At 43.7% G+C, this 16,024-nt stretch overlaps 1 long non-coding RNA gene across 3 annotated transcripts in view; it reads left to right on the forward strand.

Annotated features, from left to right (window-relative positions):
• LOC102450964 (uncharacterized) overlaps nt 1-16,024 on the forward strand; it is an 88,523-nt gene that overhangs the window by 2,228 nt on the left and 70,271 nt on the right. The window lies entirely within an intron of this gene.

Raw genomic sequence — 16,024 nt, forward strand, 5'->3', positions numbered from 1 at the left:
TCTCTGTTGGTCTCAACACTGCTGGCCCAGATGCAAAAGATTATATATCCCAGCAACACTACTCTAGGTCATCCAGTCCTCCAGGAATTGTATTTTGCAGGCAGACATTTTGCTTTGAATTTTGATAAGGTGTCAATCCTTCAGTAAGTTAGCAACGGCAAATAGACATGGAAATTAACAAAGCTTATCCCATTACTGTTGAGATATGTATTATTGATTTCTTCTGTGTCTCTTAATTAGATGGGCAGGGCTAATAATAAGTTTATTTAATATGATCTATAATTTGAGTTGGATATGAATGTTGAGATGTTAAGCATAGACTGATCCCTTTCTAGCTGTGGAATTTTGATAGCTGATTCAGGGTTTAGGCTAATTGGCATTAGCAAGAGTCTAATATTTACATCAGAGTTGACATGAAAAGATTCCTGTTTCTGCCAGCCAGGGATTTCAACGACTTTGTATTTAAAAGTTTAGAGCCCACAAGTACCAAGGCCAAAGGTAAGGCAATGCATTTACCATGGCACAGTTTCAGAGAACACTTAGTTTCAAGCATAGTGTACATTGTTGTTTATGGAACATCTGAGATATTTTGAAAATATGTTTTAGAGCTGACTAAGAGGAGCTGTTCAAAATGACTGCAGTTTGCTCTACAGTCTGAAAAAAGAAACAGACCCCTCTGTTTCAGTAGAGTCTGATGTTTGTAGGAATTTGAGCAGCAAAAATATTGGATACTGAGGATTTTTCCCTCAGATTTTAGTTAGATGTTTCCATTTTATTGTCTGCAGTTACACGATATTTATGCAATTGCCCAACAGAGTTAGAGCTGGGAGTGAAACCATCTAATTGACATATAAACATTAGTTATTTAAAAATCACTATTTGTCATACTGTGACCTCTGAATAGTTTTAAAATTCGGAAAGCTTCAAAGTATTCCTAGCACCAAGTACTATTTACAAAGGGTAGTTCAAATCGATTCTGGAAAATATTAATCAATTCGGATGCCCTAGGGTCAAACATTCTGAATGGTACAAATCTCTTTAAGGTGCAGTTTCTTTTAAATGCCCTTCAAGTTCGTTAGAGATCATGAAAAGCTTGATTTGACAGTTCAGCTATCATTGGTCCACTGAGGTATAAGACAAGCACTGACTGATGGAAGATGATCTACACTGTGGTAAAGTAGTGCAATCAAAATGGCAGTATTGATGAGTTTGCAGATAGTGAAAGAAGACGAGCATGAAAGAAAAAAGAAAAGTCCTGGGAGCACAATCAGAATGCTGGGAGCAGAAGTGGGACCTGGATGCGGAGAAAAGGAGGAAAGAGGCTTACCATAGGTTCTTGGGAGGCATGCGAGAGACTGAGAAGGGGTATAGGTAGACAAAGATGCAGCCTCAGAACTGCAGGTGAGGACCATATGTGCTTCAGTTCTGTAGTACTGAGGAAATTTTGGTGATAAAAGGGCTCTCTCTCTAACATTTCCTAAGATATCTGACCTTAAAATTTATGAGTGATATTCATTTTCCCAGTCTCATAATTTCTCCTTGAATATTTTTTATCTTAATTTTTTCTTTTAAAATATCTCACCTTTTTCTTTCTTTCAATCACCTGCTATTCACTGTCTAAAAGTACTTTTTACAAATTGGTAATTTAGGTGGCCTTAATTATTATTTACCACTTTCATTGCTTTAATGAGGATATTAAACAGGTAGTCTCAGGCAGAGGGAACTCTAATAATAAGGTCTTGAGAACTTCTATACTGTTCACTCAATGGGAAGTACAATACATCACAGCAATTTGTATCAGCTGGAACATGGAAAAGGCAAAGAGAAAGGGAACGAAATAAATGAGGTTGCAAACACAAATATCTGTTTAACATTCATGGTGGATAGCACTAGGGTTTTTTTTTCACCTTGCAACTATGGAGAGTTGGTTCAAAAGAATGTAAAAATACATTTGTGCATGTTCTGTCCAGGTTTAATGCTGGTTACAGATGCACTGCATGGCTCAAAGAGAACATAGGAGCAGACAGTCTTCCCCCAGATAAAACATTGGTGTGGGTGAGGAGAGTCCTCTCCCACATCCCCAGATTGTTCTGTTGAGAAATGGGGTATGCCTCACACTTTTCCTTGGTCTGGCCTCCATAAACCATGGATCCCATTAATATACTAGAGTCCTTGATTACCATTACCCACTACTGGCCCCACAGCCAATGGGCTGTCAAGGAGAAAGATGCATATAGCTCACCCTTGCTCTTCCCTTTCTTCTCCCTCTGCCTATGAGCTCATGCTCACACAGTCAGAGTGCCCTGCCTAGAACTGGTACACTCCATGATCAGAATGTCCCTTCTACATTAGATTTCACAGAGAATGGCATACACAGAAAACAGTATGGACAACAAATGCCGTAAGTGAAATCTTATGGATAGTGGTGGGGCTCTGGGCTAGCCCAGGGAATTTTCATTTGACTTCACTTTGGGTAGCACAGTTCAGGAGCAACTCTGCAATTCTCTTTTCTATATTAGCAAGGTCTTAGTCTCTTTCCTATAAAAGTGTGCTTAGTATGCTGGGAAAGGAGTCAGATACTATAAGGGGCAAGAGGAATGATAAAATGATGGGTAGGTTAGTAAAAACCAGCTGCTTTCTTAGATAAGTTCCTGTTACCAGTGTCCCCTATATCTTTTAGACAATGTCAGTGGAAGGGGAAAGGAGAAAGAACAAGGGGAAAGAATAATCTCTGTTGTAATTCCTGATGTCTTCTCATAATTAATATTGAATAAGAAAAATGTAATAATAAAAAGCAGCACAGGTTAAACAGCCTAAAATATTCATTGAGCTGAAGCTCTGGCCTAATGAAATACAAGAGAGAAAAACTCTTTTAATCAAATATAACTTTAACAGGGACAGCATTTGCCCCCTTAATAGCATTTTTCATTTTGTTTCTATCAACTGTCTGGGGGATGTGCTTTGTAGTGACACATTAGTGTACTCCAACTAATTATGTGCCTTATCAGGATGTCTAAACACAGGCATTTACAACACTGTATAACTGCTGAAAATATCAAAACATGACTGGTGTTTGCTTTAATTATGAGATTGCAAAGACTGGAATGGGTATTTTGGTCAAAGGTAGAAGACCCATTTTATGAACATGAGCTCAAAACCCTGTGTCTTCCAAGGATTCAATGTAAATTTCTAGTATTTTTAATAATGCTGAAGAACAGGCCTGGCTAGTAGGAGGCAAAGCACAGCAATTTATTAAATGATATTTGGGGAGATTAAAAATGGATATTTAAGAAAGTCAGCAGAGAGAGACAACTAATTTGATGCAGTCTGATGATGTGGAAACCTCAGATCAATCCAAGTGACATTTTAGCATATTGTTGAAAGACATCTCTGGATCATAAAAACAGATAAACTGAACTTTATTTCAAAACACTCCATCATAAGTACGTGTCAATAGCTAACATAAGCTGGTTGACCTTTAGGAGCTAAAACTGGGATTTGTTTTTGACATGCTTTTAACATGTACAATTTTACCAGGTTTACCAGCAGGCTTCATACAGCCAGACTTCAGAGGAAAGTCTATTCAGAAGAGGATTCTGGACAAAGGGGTTTAATTTATCTTGTACAGAAAAAAGATAATGTATTAAAATGTAAGTGGAGTAGAACCTTGCTAATCTGCATATTATGCTGTGTACCCATTAATATGCAGTTTTTGCCTACTTCTCAACAAAGATGTAATGGCAGTATGTTGTAGTGTGGTCTTACTGTTAAGATTTTGTGATTTTTTAAAAATAGTATTTACTACACTCAATATTCCAGTACAGTCTTCTGAATTATTAATATAAATTGGCAAACTAAATGACTGATATAAAAATAAATGAACAAAGAATATTATGTGATGCATTATGTCTGCTTATTTCTTGTCTTTGTTCACTTATTTATTAACTTGCAAATGATAGTAATTCATAGTTCATCTGTCAGCCAGTAGTGTGAATTAGTAAGGTTCTACTGCATGTCTTATGTTTGTTTACTGCACTAGTAAATAGGCAATGTATGTTCAGTCGTAGGATATATAACTGTATTTGTTGCTACAGGCAGTCCCCGGGTTACGTACAAGATAGGGACTGTAGGTTTGTTCTTAAGTTGAATTTGTATGTAAGTCGGAACTGGTACATATTGTAGGGGAAACTCTAGCCAAACATTTTTTTTAGTTTTGGATAGCATAGGGAAAGGTTAACTCCCCTCTAATGTTTGTTTTGCTGTCTGTTCCCCTGTTCAGAAGATTTCACATCTATTTCTGTCCCTGTGACAAACTCAGGACTAAAGGAGTAACTCATCAAATACCAAACAGCTCTGCACCATGCTTTGAGCTAATAGCTTTATTTCCACACACCACCCAGGGTTCTAGGAGGAGGGTCCTTTTTTTGCTAACACAATGAGGCCAGCACTTTGTTTGTTTTGGTGGAGTCTTTGTTTGCCCAGGGAGCCCAGCATGTATAGGGGGAGGAGGGGCGGAGAGGCTGCTTTTGTCTGCTGTTGGGCAGCCTGTTGCTCAGGGGAGGGGGCAGCCTGTTGCTGGCAGGGGGGAGGGGAGAGGCGTGCAGGATGCGAGGCCGCGGGGAGGGGGCAGCGGGCGTGGGGGGGGAATTTTCCTCTGCCCAGCAGCTCTGCGGGATCCCTGTCCCTGTGGCCAGCTGCTGCAGGCAGAGGCCAGTTGGAGCTGGTGGAAGAGGAGGAGGAGGTGGATTCTAGGACCCAGGTGAGCGAGCCCCGGGGACGCTGCTGCGCTCCGGGAGCCCGGCATGTATAGAGGGGAGGAGGGGCAGAGAGGCTGCTTTTGTCTGTTCGGCAGCCTGTTGCTCAGGGGAGGGGGCAGCCTGTTGCTGGCAGGAGGGTGGGGGGGGGGCAGCGGGCGTGGGGAGGCACTTTTCCTCTGCCCGGCAGCTCTGCGGGACCCCAGTCGGAGCCGGCCCGAGGAGGAGGAGGATCCTAGGACCCAGGTGAGCGAGCCCTGGGAATGCTGCTGCGCATGTGCGGGAGTTGCCTCACCCCGTTCGTATCTAGGGATCCGACGTAAGTCGGATCCACGTAAGTCGGGGACTGCCTGTATTTGTAATGATGATAAAATTGAGGTCTTTGCATGTCATTAGAACCTCAAGATGAAAGTAAAACTTAAGGATGCTCTCTGTATTTTGGATATACTTTAAAAATACTCATGAAACTAGGACTAGCCTTATGATTTGTGATGCTTAAAGAGAAACTGTGGCTGCGAGTTGCCTCCACGTTTTGAGCAACAATGTTTAAGTAGTACATTTCTCCACTTTCCAGTCCCTGTTATCAAGGAAGGGAGGGATTTTAAAAGAATGTGGATTTTCTCCTTCTCTGGCCCAGTCACAGGCTACGGCTACACTGTAGCCTTCTTGCAGAAAAGCTTGTGCAAATGAAGCATGGCGTGGAATATGACCGTACTTCATTTGCATAATTAATGAGCAGCCGCTTTTGTGCAAAAAGGAGCTGTGTAGACAGCTCCTTTTTGTGCAAAACCCCCCTCTTGCACAAGAGACATTCTTTCTCATTCCTTGAGAACAGCTCTTGCACAAGAGGAGGTTTTTGCACAAAAAGGAGCCGTCTACACAGCTCCTTTTTGCGCAAAAGCCTCTTGCGCAAAAGCGGCTGCTCATTAATTATGCAAATGAAGCGTGGTGATATTCCATGCCGAGCTTCATTTGCATAAGCTTTTCCGCAAGAAGGCTACAGTGTAGCCATAGCCACAGTGTACACACTTGACTTGTCAAGTGTATATACATCTACAAAAATACACGGCTCTGAGCAGTCATGTGCACTGTGTATGTTTAAGGCCAGCTGTGTGGATGACAAGAATGAATACATGCCTAATATCAACTAATGCCTGTCTGTATTCATTGGTTTAGATAAAATCCTAGGGTTGGAAGAGACCTCAGGATGTCATTGAATTCAACCCCCTGCTAAAAGCAGGACCAATCCCAACTAAATCATCCCAGCCAGGGCTTTGACAAGCTGAGATTTAAAAACCTCTAGGGATGGAGATTCCACCACTTATCTAGGTAACCCATTCCAGTACTTCACCACTCTCCTAGTGAAATAGTTTTTCCATTGCTCCATGTTCTGTCATCTGTCACCACTGAGAATAGCCTCTCTCCATCCTCTTTGGAACCTCCCTTTGGGTATTTAAAGGCTGCTATCATATCCCCCCTTGCTTTTCTCTTCTGTAGACTAAATAAGGCCAAATCCCTCAGCCTCTCCTCATAAGTCAAATCATGGGCAACTGGTATACTAGGCGGGGTCCAAGACAGGGGAGGTTGAGGCTGCATGCTGTCCACCTTCCCCATGCTCTTTGGTGCAGAAACTAGGGGTGTGTGGCACACTGCCCTGCCTTCCCGTGGCAATGGTGGGAAGGCAGTGTAGAAGCTGTAGAAACCATTTTTATATTTAGCTAGAAGCCATCTTGTATATCAGAAACCATTTCAGCTTTTCTCTCAAGCACGTAGACCAGAGTGAACTTTCTGTCACCCCGTGAGAAGAGGCCTACAGGATGGGCTATTGGTATGTGTTAATTGGGCTGGTTGGGACAGGAGATGTACTCCCTCGCACCTGTCCGCCATCTTGTTGATAAGGCTTTGTTTTTCCAAATTTAATTAAGGATTTCTGTAATTGGATGCCCTGACGTCAGACTGTTTGGTTAAGGGTATAAAGATACTAGAATTAATTGTATTAGCAGCCTTACTGGGTCTGGCTCTGCTGTGACCACGTTTGGCTCATGCTGTGCTTTATTAATTAATAAAGCTGTTTGTTAGCTGCCTAAACACAGAGGAGCGTGTTTTTGCTTCGACAATTTGGAGGTTCCACCGAGATTCCTAACGCGCCACTTGCCCGTATGGACGGACCGGCACTCCACTTCCAAACCTCTCAGAGCGCTCAAAAGAAGGTAAAGGGGATACCTGTTACGAAATCTCCTGGTTGAGGGCTTGGGATTTGGAGTAACGGCCGGCCATCGGAGTAAGGGGAGCTACGGAATTCAATTTTGTGGAGCGGCTAACATTTTTGTTTGTCTGTGTCTGTCTTTGTCTATTAGGCCTGTCTTATGTGTCACAGTTCCAAAAGGGCACACCGGTGTCTCTAGTGAGGCAGCCATGCGCTGGACCCTCTGTGTTCGGACGCTAAAAGCTGGTGTGGTGCCATTACTCTCTCTCGGCACACGGAACTGTGGGGAAGCTTTGTTGTCTCTCTCTGTTATTTGTGGGCGTAGTACTGACCTCTGAGGCTAACCCCAGGCCATAGTGCCCCATTCCGCCAGGCTGTCTCCAGGCGCCAGGACGTGGTGTTCTGCCGGGCTGGGGCAGGTGCCGGAAACCCCTGCAAGGCAGGTGGACCTTGAGTCCAGTGCTTCGCAACAAAAAGGGGGGGGACCAGTGCGAGCAGGTGAATTCTTGATTCGGTGACTCGCAGAGCAAGCAGGCGGATCCTAATTCAGTAACTCGCAGAGCGAGCAGGCGGATCCTAATTCGGTGACTTGCAAAATATGGTGTAAGCAGGCGGACTTTGGTTCGGTGTCTTACAGAATTAAGCGCGCGCAGAAAATGGGGGTAGGTCAGTCTACAGGAATTCCAGTGCCTTTATGATAAGTGTTTTCTGGTATAGAATCCTAATGAAGTCTAATATTAAGTGCCGGGTGTCTTAGGGCAGCGTCGCTTAATAGAAACCCATGGGAACAAGACAATAAATAAAAATGCATCTAGATGTGAAAACTATAGAAAAAATGTGAAAAAGAAGAAAAAAATGTGTGTAAAAAATAAGTATGAATGTAATAAGTAAAAAATAAATGCCGTTGCATAGGTCTGAGACTTAAGCTGATCCCAGCTGCACCAGGGCTCTCCCACAAGGGAGCTCTGAACGCAAGGGGGGGGGTCAGCTGAACCTCGAGACTCAGCGGATATGTAAGGGAGTAACGACTCCCCTTATTTCATGAGCTGCTAAGGTCTGACACTCTAGACCCGGCAGACTCTTTCTTTGAAGTGTGTAAAGTTAGTTTAAGTGGGGGTTAGTCTAAACACCCCCCACACTGCCAAAAGGCACCCCTGTATACTACTTGTAGATGCATAATGGTCCAAGGACCTGTAAGCATTTAACAAATTTGAAAAGAAAAAAAATTAAAGCCCTGAGGGATGAAAGTAAAGCTCAAAAAAGCAAAAATCCGCCCTGCAGTAAAATAGGTAACTTAAAAGTTGCTGCAGTGCCTCTGTGCCAAAATAATGCATAAGAAGTGGAAAAAAAAAAAAAAAAAATTCTCAGTTGGCACACCCATATCAACCAAGCTTGGGGGGAAAATCTGGCACAAAATCACCCCTCTATCCCTCTTTATAACGCATACACAAATAAAAAGGAAACATAAAAAATAACCAAAAGGAATTAGCTCTTCCCTTTGAAAACACGGGCTCCTGTAACAAACTTGCCCGATCCAAAGCAAAACACAAAGTTTAAAATAAGTTTAACAGTTTAAGGAAAGTGTTCCTCCAAATCCTAAAGGGGAGAAAAAAACAAACAAACAAACAAACCTGCTTTAAAAAATAACTCCTTGTTTCTTGCAGCCTCTTTTAATCATCTTAGCAATAAAACAATCAAGTTAAACATTTGGCTACAGACACTTTGTTAAATCTATTAAAAAAAAAATAAGAAATTCTACTAAAACTTAATTGGTTAACCGCATAAAAGAATAGAATCTTTACATTGTAAATTTGTAAAACCTGCACCCTAAGGGTTAAATGTGTCTTCCAAGAACCTAATTATTGTTTAAAAAAATCCAAGCCCAGAAACTTCACAGTGTTTCTGGTCAAGGCTGAGCTGATAGCACTTTTGGCTTGCTTTCAGATCCAAGGTTGTGTGTGTCTGCAAACTGCCTGTCTGTTCTGGAAGGGGGGGAGCACTGTCCCCCATAAGTAAGTCTGTAACATTGCATGTAATTCTTTTCAAAAAAGGAAAACCTTTTGCTTGCTGGAATAGTAACTAGCAAGCACCTTGTTCTAAAAGTTTCTGTGGCAGTAATAAAAAAAAAAAAAAAAGCCTGGTCTGCAGTACAAGAGGGAAACTAAGGCATGCCACCTTTAACTTAATAATTAAACAATAAAGTAATTTACTCAAACCCTCTGAAGCTAGTGTTCAAAATAAAAGCATACCATTGGGTAACAGCAGGCTGATCAAAAAGTAGCAAAAATCTGTAAAAAAAAAAGTGTTCTAAAATATAATGCACCACCCCAATGTGGGTAGAAATGTTTTCTTTGTCTTTCAGATCATCAAAAAGTGCTAATATCAGCTAAAAATTAACTAAAAAAACAAACAAACAAACAAACCATGGTTCCGTGTCATAACATAATAAGTTTGTGTTCTGTGTTCTGTCCAAATTTGTCTTGTGTGTGTCTTAATTGTAATATATGTATTTCAAACCTTGTGTGTACAATATTGTTGTTTTAATAAAAAAATAATTTAAGTCCCTTAAATAATCTTAACATTGTGCTTTATATAAATGGTTCTTGCCTTTATAATTTTAGTAAAGTTTTAGTAGCAGGCTATGCAGTTTGTACTGTCTGGAATGTAGCGAAATCTGCTCCTCTACCTGCTGTTTTTCCCTTCTCTCCTACCATCGTCAGCTCCTATGCCGTCTCTTTCAGAACTGGCCCTCCTGCAAAACCAAGCCCCAGAATCAGAAAAGCAGAAGTGGAAACTGGCAGGGTGCACCTTGCGCCCAGACCACTTGTGGTGCAGCTCTGATGGCCACATTGTTGCCCCAGTGGTCTTGCTACCTCACCTTGCCCCCGTGCTCCCTAAATTGTCGCACGTTGGCAAAAGGGGGGATGGTAGCAATCCTAAAACAAAATTGGTTTGCTCCCAAATTCTCCCAAGCAGCCAAAGATTACTGTCTGGCTTGCCCTGTCTGCCAAGCCCACAACGTGGGTAAACCTGTAAAGACAGTTCCGGTAACCAGACCTCCGCCTTTGGGACCATTTCTGAATTTACAAATGGACTTTATTCAATTGCTTAAATGTCAATCTTTTGAATAATGTGCTGGTTATTGTTTGCTTGTTTTTGGGATGGGTAAAAGCTTATCCCTGAAGGAAACATAATAACATCACAGTAGCTAAGAAACTTCTAAATTATTACATCCCATCATGGGGAATACACCTTGTGATCTCTAGTGATAAAGGTCTCCACTTTACTGGGCAAATTGTTCAAAAAAACTGGAAAAGTACTACTCTACCAAACAAGCACTGCACTGTGCACGACACCTGGAGAGCGCAGAAACAGTAGAAAAATAAAACAGGATTTTAAAGAACGAACTTGCTAAAATATGTGAGAACTCTGGCTTAACATAAATAGTAGCTCTCCCAATTGCCCTAATAAGCATGAAAGCCACTCCTAATCAGAAAACTGGACTCAGCCCACATAAAATTGCACGTGGCCAACCTATGAAACTGTTAAGCAGCCCAAAAATTAACCTGGCTGATGCCACACTTGTTAAAGGAAGCATAGTCAAGTATTGACAGGAACTTATGAGGTGTGTACAGTCTTATCATTTACAGGTTAAGAACGCCTTCCAGGAGGCCCCAACTGAGCTGTGCCTTAAACTACAACCAAGAAACTGGGTTTGCGTGAAAGTTCACCAGCGGAAGACTGCCCTGAAACCCAGTCCCTACAGAGGTTGTCCCCAACAAGGAGCACCGCAGACCTGGTACCAGAGACCCAGGTCCAGAAGCAGATGGGAATCACCACAAACCTGGTACCAGAAACCCAGGTCCAGAAGTAAACGAGGATCAGCACAGGCTTGGTACCGGCAATCCAGGCCCAGAAGCAGACGAGCCTAAGAAACCAAGGCTAAGGTACCAGCTGCGGCCCAGAAAAACCTGCCAGCAATAGTAAAGCAAACTACGAAGTCCTGAAGAACAGCCAGCATAAGGCTGGACAAACAATTAATGTTAAGCTTATGCTTAATCTTGTTTTTAATATTTAGTAGTTATAACCTATATGGTTCAAATGTGTTTATGCTTTTAATGAACCAAGTTTCCCAAGAATTTAATTCTACAGGTTGCTGAATATGTGCTCACAGTCCGGTATATTCAGAAGGAGGCACCCCAATGATTCCAGTCCCACTAAACAACACTCAAATAAACGGCACACTGTTTAGTAAACTAAGCCAAATAATACTTGGCAGGATAAAGGGTTTACTAACCCAGGGTATATCCGCCTAGCCTTGACCCCAATTGAAAAGTACTGCTGGACATGTAACGGTTCAGGAGCCAGGGTAAGAAAAAGCCAAAACCGAATGGCCCTAAACCATGTCCTAGCTAGTAAAAGCGGGGTTTGTGCCTTAGTAAAAAAAAAATGCTGTAAGTATATTTCTAACACCAAAAAAAAAGTAAAGAAAAATGCCTCAAAAATTAAAAGAACTGTAAAACGCCTAAGGCAGGGGGAAAACTGGACCCTCTGGGATTAGTTGGGAGGCTGGTTTGAACATGTAGAAACTTGAATTTTGCAAAAAATAGTTTTAGTATTGGCTATATTCTTTTGTGCCTATTTTTGTTTCTTGCTAATCAAATGCTGTATTTCTTGTATTCTGGAAAACACAAAACAAACCCTTACCAATGGAAATGTGAAACTCGTAATGTTAAAATAGGATAAGCAGAAAAAGAAACAAAAAATGTACATAAATACTTTAATAAAAAATGAAGGTATAAAATGGTTTCAAGGTTAGCCTTTAAAAGGCTAAAAGGGGGGAGTTGTAGAAGCTGTAGAAACCATTTTCATATTTAGCTAGAAGCCATCTTGTATATCAGAAACCATTTCAGCTTTTCTCTCAAGCACGTAGACCAGAGTGAACTTTCTGTCACCCCGTGAGAAGAGGCCTACAGGATGGGCTATTGGTATGTGTTAATTGGGCTGGTTGGGACAGGAGATGTACTCCCTCGCACCTGTCCGCCATCTTGTTGATAAGGCTTTGTTTTTCCAAATTTAATTAAGGATTTCTGTAATTGGATGCCCTGACGTCAGACTGTTTGGTTAAGGGTATAAAGATACTAGAATTAATTGTATTAGCAGCCTTACTGGGTCTGGCTCTGCTGTGACCACGTTTGGCTCATGCTGTGCTTTATTAATTAATAAAGCTGTTTGTTAGCTGCCTAAACACAGAGGAGCGTGTTTTTGCTTCGACAGCAGCTTGTCTTCTGTGGGAGGCATGGCCTCAGCAGAAGGGGTGGGGTTGGGGGTGGGGCTGGAGGCTTACCTTCCCCAGCCCTACTTTCACCGACCACTCATGAATCAAATCATCACCTATTTCCATTTGCAGCATGGTTGCATGATTGATAGTTCACACATTTTCTGTCTGATTTCCCAGTCCTGTAGTAAATTTTGGCAAGCAGAGGACACTTTACTACAGCATGGATACTGATATTCCTTCCCCTTTTGGAAGCTATACTCTTCTCTTCATTCACCACTGTACCATCCGCTGACACTAACAGCAAATGACAGAATAAATTAAGGCCCGGATTCAGCAAAGCACTGAAACACATGATTAGCTGTAAGGGCATGTTTACACTAGGAAATTATTTCAAAATAACTTATTTCAAAATAATAATTCCCAGAATTTGGGCCGGCATGTGTCCTTTCTCCACCAGGCTGGCAGCCATACACATCTGCCTCTTGGTGTGGAGATCCTGGAGGTTGGTCTTCTCCCCTCATATCTTGATGAGTCCAGGATCTCTGCACCAGTCCAAGCAGGAGCCCTCTTTCGTTCCTGGCCAGAGGCATCAGGAGGTGCTGCAGGAGTGCTGGCAGCTGTGAGGGGCACAGAGGGAATGCTGGGGTAGGCAATGGCTCCTACAAAGCATGCTGTGTGGCACAGGGCTGGCAAGGCTGTCCTGGTGCCACAAGCCTTTTCCCTTCTGTCTGCAGCTTTAAGCTCTGCAGGGAAATGGGAGCATTGGAGTTGTCAGGGGTATGTCCAGAGAGGCCACAAATGCAGCTGTGAGAGGCCTCTGGAGGCCAATTATTTCAAAATAGCAGCAGCTGAGCATCCACACTCATGCTATTTCGAAATAACTATTTCAAAATAAATGTTATTCCTCATGGAAAGCAGGAGTTATTACCTCACAATAACCAGCCTGTTATTTTGAAATAACAGGTTTGGTAGTGTGGACACTCTGCTTGTTATTTCAAAATAAGGGGAATTATTTTGAAATAACTCCCTAGTGTGGGCCAGTATGAGACTAGTTCCATTAACTTTATAAACCCATGTTTAAGTGCTCAATTGAGGCTTAAAAGAACAAATCCCTTTCTGTCATCATCTTCTAATACCCTGTATTTGTATCATACGGCTCACGTCACACTATAAACAAAAAGCTCTAAAAGCCTTACGTGGTAAAGCTGACATATAGTTCAGTATGTATTGGGTAGCAGGCACCATGCCAGCATTCAGCGTAATCGAGTTTACATGAAAACTTTAATCATAACCATTCTGCTCAGAACTTCACAAACTCTCAGGGTGGAACTGCTCTGCATGGAAACAGCTGGGTTGCTTGCACTTGATTACAGAGTAGAGAGAGTCTTTCTTGCTGTGAGGAGTTGTCATGCTACTTTAGGGTGAAAAATCACTTTGATCTGGATGAGCTGCTTTCTCCTATTGCAGAAAGCTTTTGCAGGTTCAGAACTCCAGGCTTCACTTGTAGGTATTAATTTTGTTCCTTTCACAGGGCCTGCTGAATTTCCAGAAAGTGCTGAGGAGGAGAGAAAAGGTAAATATAGCAACCAAGTCTCCTCTGGTGCGGGTGCCAGCTAGAGTCAAAAGGATTATTTGATATCAGTTGGAACTCATTGATCCAAACTCATTGATAGGTGATTAAAAAATACAAAGACTATGAACAGTGGCCTCAAGCTTCTAGTCCCTGCAGCAGTTAGTAAATGGATTTTAAATTCCAGAACAAGAGCTGAGATTTCCTCTCCTTGCATTGTTGTGTAATGTACCACACACCAGATTGTAGTTCCCCTCTATCCATGAATTTCAATTTTACCATAGGCATACCATTGTAAAACACTTCGGGAACTTTGCACTGAGAGGTATCCTCATTTCTGCAATGGATATTGTAAGCCATAATATCTCCTGGCATGTCTCCAAAACCCTGTGAGCTTTACTATCTCTGGAGTCCAACAATGAAAGAAACCAGATTTCAAATATCAGGTTCCCCCTTGAGAATGTCACCCCTCCATCTCCTTTAATCGAACAGTGGCAGGATGATCTGTCAGTGAGGAGTCCAGTCACAACACACTGATTCACACTCTGGCAGTGGGACCAGACTGCAGCATTGGTGGTGTAGTGGTTAGCTGGGCTGTTTTCCAAACAGTTGGTTTGGGTGTAATTCCCAGCCAATGCAGGCTGTGGTGCAGCACTTCTCTTCATAATAGCAGTTTTTAAGTACCTAAAAGGGTGTTACAAGGAGGAGGGAGAAAACATTGTTCTCCTTGGCCTCTGAGGATAGGACATGAAACAATGGGATTAAATTGCAGCAAGAGAGGTTTAAGTTGGACAGTAGGAAAAACTTCCTGTCAGGGTGGTTAAACACTGGAATAAGCTGCCTAGGGAGGTTGTGGAATCTCCAACTCTGGAGATATTTAAGAGCATGTTAGATAGACACTTATCAGGGATGATCTAGACAGTGCTTGGTCCTGCCGTGAGGGCAGGGGATTGGACTTGATCTGTCAAGGTCCCTTCCAGTTCTTGTATTCATGAGTCTATAGTCTGGTCTCCAGGGCTCCTTCCTACCACAGTCTGGGTGTAAGGTCCTGTGGTCCAAAGATTCCCCTCTCTGCTTGGAATACTCAGCCACCGGTAACTCTGGCAGCTAGCTCCTGGAGGGTCCTTATCTGCCTTCTCTGACAGCAAGGTGGCATCGGCTCTCTCTGAGGCTGGGCAGGGCTCTTGCAGAGGCATGTGCTACCCAGAAGAGGTGTCTGGTTTCCCTTGTGGTTCAGCAGCAACTGAGCTTGAGGGCTCTCTTCTTCTATTTCCTGCCTGCCCTGGCATTTCCAGTGAGGAAGGTGGGGTGGGCTTGGCTCCTCTCCCCCTGCAAGGGAGCATGGTGGTCCTTCACACTCCAGTGTGGAGAGAGGGACATTCAACCCTTCCTCAGGGCTGGAGCTGTGGCCCTGGTGTTGTGCGGGCTGCATGGCGGGCATCAGCTGCTCTGGAGGCCCTAGCTAGAGCTGCATGGCAGGCAGCGGCTGCACTGACTCTGTGCTGGGTACCGAGAGGTGACAGCTCCTCGCCTCCACTCGGGGATCTGCAGCCCCAGCCCAGCATAGGGGGCCCAGCCACACCCTGCTCTGCCTTGCCACCACCTGCTGCCTCCTCTCTGGGCTGCTCCTGCCACTGCCAGGTACTTTGCAGCCACCAGTCCACCCCCCACCTGTGGCACCCAGCCTGATTCCCTCCTACCCTGCTGCCAGTTTCCCTCCACCCATGGCACCCCTCAGTCCTCTCCCTGTGACTGGACCTTGGGGGAATGGCACCTGGCCAGGCTCCCCCCACCCATGCCTGGGACACCCATCCCAGCTGCAGTGGTGGGAGAGGGGGGCGCTCACTGCTCTCTGCCTGCTGGGGTGGGGGGCCCTGCAGATGCTGCCCTCCCCACCAGTGGCAGCTGGCCCCAGTTACCCCACATTGCCTTTGGGGAACTGGCAAGGTGAGGTGGGGCTGGAGCATGGCGCTGTCACCACCCCATAGGTTGGAGCCAAGGCCGACACAGGGCAGGGCAAGATCTAGACTTCCCCTTTCCTGGGGAGTTCAGGGGGTGCCTGGCTCCAGCTCTCTCATTGCCTGGACCCAATCCTGCCCTAAACACAGGGTTGTGGGTGATAAGCAAGTCACCTTGCTAAAGCCACCATGAGGCAGGACTAGGTCTGCAGAGGGAAAGGATCCCTTAGCCAGGGCTGTTCAGCCAAGCTCCCC

This window comes from Pelodiscus sinensis, chromosome 1, assembly GCF_052426305.1.
Source record: "Pelodiscus sinensis isolate ZL-2025 chromosome 1, ASM5242630v1, whole genome shotgun sequence".
Taxonomy (NCBI): domain Eukaryota; kingdom Metazoa; phylum Chordata; order Testudines; family Trionychidae; genus Pelodiscus; species Pelodiscus sinensis.